Raw genomic sequence first — 6,465 nt, 5'->3', positions numbered from 1 at the left:
ACTTCCGGGTCACGTGGCCAGCGTGACATCGCTGCTCTGGCGAGCCAGAGCCGCACACGGAAACGCCGTTTACCTTCCCGCTAGTAAGCGGTCCCTATTTATCTACTTGCACCCGGGAGTGCTTTCGAACTGCTAGGTTGGCAGGCGCTGGGACCAAACAACGGGAGCGCACCCCGCCGCGGGGATTCGAACCGCCGACCTTTCGATCGGCAAGCCCTAGGCGCTGAGGCTTTTACCCACAGCGCCACCCGCGTCCCTCATAATCTAGTTTTTACTTTTAAAATATAATGTAATCATTTATATTAATTTAAGTAACTATGTAAGTATAGTTCTATAGAACGTATGCTCACTTGTGGATCAGTGGTTATGGAAGTGATAGTTTTTGTGAACTATCACACTTGCTCCTTCTACCAGTTCATGGATGGCAGAAATAAAGCCTTTTCTCCGAAACTATTCCTTGAGTGTCTGTTGACTCCCACTTCCCTTTCCCGGGCGCAATATTTTTCCCACCCGAGGGCAAAGCCTCATAAGGCTACAATAGCAGTGCTAGCAGTGATCTACTTCACTCTTTCAGTACTCAACCCTTTCACACAGCCTCACACATTGCATTTGGGTTACACATAGGCATCTGGTTGGCTACCATGAGAACAGGATGCTGGACTAGATAGGTCAACAGGATCTTCTTACATCCTTATGGAGATGAAATGCTGTGCTTGCTCATGGCTCAAATCCTTCTTCAGAAAAGAATGGGGTGCGTAACATCAGTCCCTATGTTTGGCTGGCAGTATGAAGCCTTTGCATTGGCCAACATACTGAAATCTTTGCCTTCTGTCCAGGGCCAACCCATGACATTTTGCTTCCTGAGACAAAGTACAAGATGGCGTTCTCCCCTCCCACAGCTCTACCAATGTACAGAAACTGACTGGACTGGCAGTTGAATTTGGTGATGGGATAGTGCCCCTCCATACACCTGAGAGCAGTAGACTGGTGTAGGAGATGCACAACAAGCATTGAAAGAATCTTTCAATGTAGTGGAACAGCCAGGTACTTATATAGCTCTTGCTGTACAGCAGAGTTAGCCATGGTGATATCCTCCAGATATTACTGGACTCCAACTCCCATCAGTCCCAGACAGCACGTCCAATGATCATTGATAATGGTTGTAGTCCAGCAAAATATGGAGGGCGTCATGTTGGCTTTTCCTGCCCTAGAGCTTCTGCTGTATGTCTAATGGTAAGGCTGCCCCTGTTTTTCTCTTTGCTTTGTTAATGAAATAGTACATCCCTACTTCAGCCATTTGACTTGAGAGATCCTGTGCTAAAGAGCATCCCCTCTCTTAAAGACATATGTTTAATATGCATAAAATATTATGCTTGTACTCATTGAAGTTAAAATGCTATGCAGAGAGGTTTGCATTAGGCAAGAGAAGTTTGTCTTTAGTAAATGCGGCAATAAAAGGCTTGGTGCTTCTGTTTCAGTCTTTAGGCTAATCAATGATTGCAGGGGAAACCCAAGGGATGTCTCACAGCAGGAAGGTAAAACTTGAGAACTCAGCGTTTTAGTTAGTCCTTACAGCCAGCAGCAGCAGAAGCTCATCTCAGTGATCCTGAGCAAGCAAGATGCTTGGATAGGATCTCTCTCTCTCTGAGACCAGAGAGAGGAGAGTTTTTGGACTGTAATGAGGACTAAAAAGAAGACTGGGCCACATTGCTATTTGTTAAATTGCAATGTTTTACTTTGTATTTTTGCAATGTTTTATTTTGTAACTAGCCTAAGACAGTTTTGCAGTAAAACTTTTGAAACTCATTCATTTCTACTCTGCATAAGATACAGAGCAGTCATTCCACTTGCAACAACTTTTAACACCCTTTAAAATAGATTCAGTTATGGTTGCCCTCGATCCCGGCATTACCTGGAGTGCAAGATTGCAGTTTTGAGGTGGATGGATGGGAAAAACGCACTCTGGGTTTTTACGGAGCAAACGTCACTCCCCCCATTTTCATTATACGGCACAAATATTTAATAAGGTATTTGCTCTGATTAAACTTATAAGGCAGAGCACAGCACATTGGTTTCTGATTCCCTTTCCTAATTGTTATTCAAGAGTGTATGGACATATGTCTTGGCTGACCCTTCTTGATTCTGCCTGTAGGCATCCCAGATCGCTGTGTTTCTACATTCTCCAGGGTCATTTCTTTCACTTCTTTGGAACATCATTTCTGGAGCAGATTGGGGAATAGAGATCTATTAAGTTTCTAGCAGTTCTTTCACCTGGTTGGAACAGCCTGCTTGGCTACACACTAAAGGATAAAAAGCCTGATGGCCATAAGGTCAAACTTTCAGAGAGAATAAAGCAGGCTTGTGGTATAAGCTGAATATTAATGTCTAGACTGCTGCCTATATTGCAAGCAGAATGCTACAGATACTTCACTAACAGGGGCTGCTTGAAGTCCCACCGCTGAAATTACCCTTGAAAAATGGCAAGGAATATCAGAGTGTAAAGGATTCATTTGCATTCCTTGCCCTACTGTTTTGTTCTTAACATCATTGCTTTTTTGTTTTATACTTAATATTGAATTATTTTTGTTGTTTATTTTTATATCGCCTTTTTGCTCCAAGGAGCCCCAAGTATACCTCCAAACAGGTTTTTAAAAAACCTTGCTGAGAATTTCCCTTCCACAACCATACCATCATCTGAAATGGTACTTCTGAGCACAAGCTCTGTGCAGAAGGACCTCCCTTTTCTCTAATTGTGTGACTTTTAAATGGACCAAAACACAGTTTTCTAGGAAACACCTTTATGCTACAGATAATCACCACAACACAGCATTTTCCAGAGAGGTAGCTGTGTTAATCTGATGCACCAAAAACAAAGAAGAATTTTGTGGTACCAATGTAGACTAACCAATTCTATTACAACATAAGATTTTGTGGACTAGAGCTCACTTCATTGTATGCCTTTTATTTCAGAACCACCACAGTTCCACAGATGTTGGTGAAAGATGTCATCAATCCCCAGAGCCCTTGTTTTTCTAAAAAAATGATAATAGTAATCTCTCATCCTCTGTAACACAAGAGGTTTAAGAGAAGTGTGAGGACCATAGCAGGAGGCTGCTGTCTCATATTTCTTACCTGTTGCAATACATTTGTTTTTTTCACCAGATTGTGTACCAGCAGACATGAAAATCGATAAGGCTACCATCTGGTGTGCAACGCAATGTAAAACATGCTTACCTGACGAACTTTGACCACCTGCACCCACTAGAAAATATTTCTATTCATTAGTGTTTAATATTTTTCAGTTCTTCACAAATATAGATCAGCCACACTGATGTTTGCAAATCTACAGCAGTCTTTTTAAAGTTTCAGTTCACTTACAGAGCATTTTGTTCTGGTGCTTGCAGAAGTGGGGAACATATTAATGGGTTGTTGTGTGTGAATGAAGAAAACATGGTACAAAATTGACCTGAAATTCGAGAAAGAACAAACAGGATATTTTTGGTTTGGTCTTTTTATTTATACACATACTATATAATCTGAGTGAGATTTGAAAACGTGTACAGTATGCTAGAGTAAGTATATTTTTTTCCTTTGGCAGATTCATAATGCTGCTTTAGTATCCCGCAGAGGGATTTGACTAGCTTGATTAGTTTTTAATTTTTTAAAGCTGAGTAAGAGATTGGAATACTTCAGAGATGCCATGTGGCTTTGTAAAAAATCCTACTAAAATTTGAAATGCATGAACCGAGACAGCAGAACATCACACCCTGTTAGTGTAATATTTCTGTTATAAAGAATATAATTTTGATCTAATTGTAACTCGTGGAACTCCTGGAGCATTGTGAAGGGGGCAGGCATTTGGGAGTTGAATTGCAAATTTGCATTGCAGACAATAGTGCAAACCAACCCCCCAAAATCAGGTTTAGGAGTATATAGCAGACATTCTCTGTGGTGCTATTAAGAGTATATGTGCAATTAGCAATGCACCTATGAAAAGAGATGCATAGCTAGGGGCTAGGGAGGCCAATCAATGCCAGTTGATTGGTGCCTCACTTGCTCCTCTTTAATGTCACTTTCGAACCTACTCTTCCTTGATAGGGAAGGGGTGGAGGCAGTCCAGTGTATGCCTTAACATCTTTGACTCAGGACCAGTGAACTACATTGGAGGTCTGTTTCCCCCTGTAGTACAATGGAGGTCAGGAAGGAGTCAGGTCATGACCCAGTTTAAAGAGCATCTGTGGCTGAGTGGACAGAGACAAGAGTGCTCCAATGTGAACTTGAGACTGTTTAGACAAGAGTCAGCTATGGTTGGAATAGGAAAATGAATGAAGGACGCCTTAGTTCCATCCCTATATTTCAGAGCCGTAACCTTTTGCTAGAGTGCCAGTTCTCTAAAACGGCGAGAATACTAATTTAGACAAGTAGCTATATACGCCTGTAAGAACAGAAAACTCAAGTGGCACCACAGAGGGAAGCAGGTTTATTTGGTTTGAACTGGAAATGGCAACATCCTGCAATACAAGATGCTTGGAGTTGACTGTGATTTGAAAGGGTATGTTCCCAGAGGTGCACTAGACAGTGGATAGCACAAGTTCAGATACATTTGCTGGAGCGTGATTATTAACAAGAGCTTATAATTAATTAAATAATATTACACAATTAATGTGATTTTTACTAATTAATCAAGCTATAAATTGAGCCATGGGCCTACGCAGCTAAGAGGAAGGGGATCTAACAATGTAACTGATTAATTATAATTGATTAATCAGTTACAGTGTACAGTGCTACCTTGGGTTACAGACGCTTCAGGTTGCAGACTCTGCTAACCCAGAAATAGTACCACGGGTTAAGAACTTTGCTTCAGGATGAGAACAGATATCGCGGGGTGGCGGGGCGGTGGCAGTGGGAGGCCCCATTAGCTAAAGTGGTACCTCAGGTTAAGAACAGTTTCTGGTTAAGAACGGACCTCCAGAACGAATTAAGTTCTTAAACCAAGGTACCACTGAAGTTGATTAATCTGCCAGTCAAAAGCTGTAACCCTTACGTTTGCAATTACTGAAGCACTAGGTAAAATACAAACAATGGCAAACACTTACAAGCAATGACAGGAAGGGCAGACAGACATCTTTTATGCCAACAGTTGAATGAAGAAGACTCCTTTTGTGCATTGTGATTCTAGGATGGTTTGTGCTTGTAGGTTTTACAGAAGTGAGGAAATGAGAAGTGGGGAAATGGTTCCTATGCTTATGCAAATCTTACGACAATAAGAAGAACAGTGCCATTTAAGACTCAGAGAAGAGAGGGCACTGTAGCTATATGAGATCAGAAAGTTATACCAAATCAGACCATTGGTCCATCCAGCCCAATGCTGTTATCATTAACTGGCAGTGGCTGCCCAGGGTTCTGATAGAAGTCTTTCCCAACCCTACTTGGATAAATTGGGGATTGGTTTGTGGCCCATATAACATTTCCTTAATGCTCCACCTGATAGAATACAGATGGAGCATCTTTGAGGAAACCGCAGACATTAATTGCTATTCATGGGTGTAGTCAGGATTTATTTTAGGGGGGCAAGCTTTATGTTGGTGGGGCAGAACCAATATATTTGTGATACAATTGGTCAGTTAGTTAAGTATTTCTATTTATTTACTTGATTTAGGGGGGGCACATGCTCCTCAGCTACGCCCATGTTGCTATTGGCTTAAAAGTCCCATGTTATTTAGAGTTGGTAAATGTCAGAAGGAATAATAGGAAAATGTGTTTCACATGGGTTGAAATGAAAGGGACTGGGGAAGAATATGTATGTATAATGTTTTTGTCCTGCCATGTAGTATTTTTATTATTACTTTTGTCATTGGGTATTATTGTTGTGCCCAACTTTCAAAGTGGATTGAACAGGCTAACCTTTTCAGTTGCTTGTCCCCAGGCAAAACTTTGAGGCCTATGAGATGTGGATGCTCAACAAATAACTTCGTTTTGCAGGGCTAGATGTAGCTATCTGCGTGGTAGTTGTTTACATTTAACCACCAGGAGGAATACACACAGGGACATGGTTAAGCTTGGCATTATAATAGCGACCATGGTCACTACTAATCAGTGAAACTCTTATAGCCAGAATTTCAAGCCAATGTATGAAGTGCGTATACAAACCCTGGGAAGATGGGAATTTGAATAGTATTAACTATGCTTAGCACCGATGCACTTGTGATGGGGGGGGGGCGGTCTTACAAGAGAATTTTCATTGAGGGAAAGAGGGAAGGGGAGGTAGCGAATAATTCTGAGTTTGATTTGGAACCAGCATTAAAGTCTACACTGGACTAATGTGCCTGCAAATTTGGTGTTAAAAGTATAGTCACCTATGGAGAATTTAGCTTTTATTGGTATGCTTTCATCATCAGGCTTCTTAATATGCCTGCATCATAATTCTGCCACCTATAACAGGTACCTTTCCTTTCATTCATCTCA

The sequence above is a fragment of the Podarcis muralis genome, chromosome 4, assembly GCF_964188315.1.
Source record: "Podarcis muralis chromosome 4, rPodMur119.hap1.1, whole genome shotgun sequence".
Taxonomy (NCBI): Eukaryota; Metazoa; Chordata; class Lepidosauria; order Squamata; family Lacertidae; genus Podarcis; species Podarcis muralis.
Note: the sequence above shows the minus strand (reverse complement) of the source record.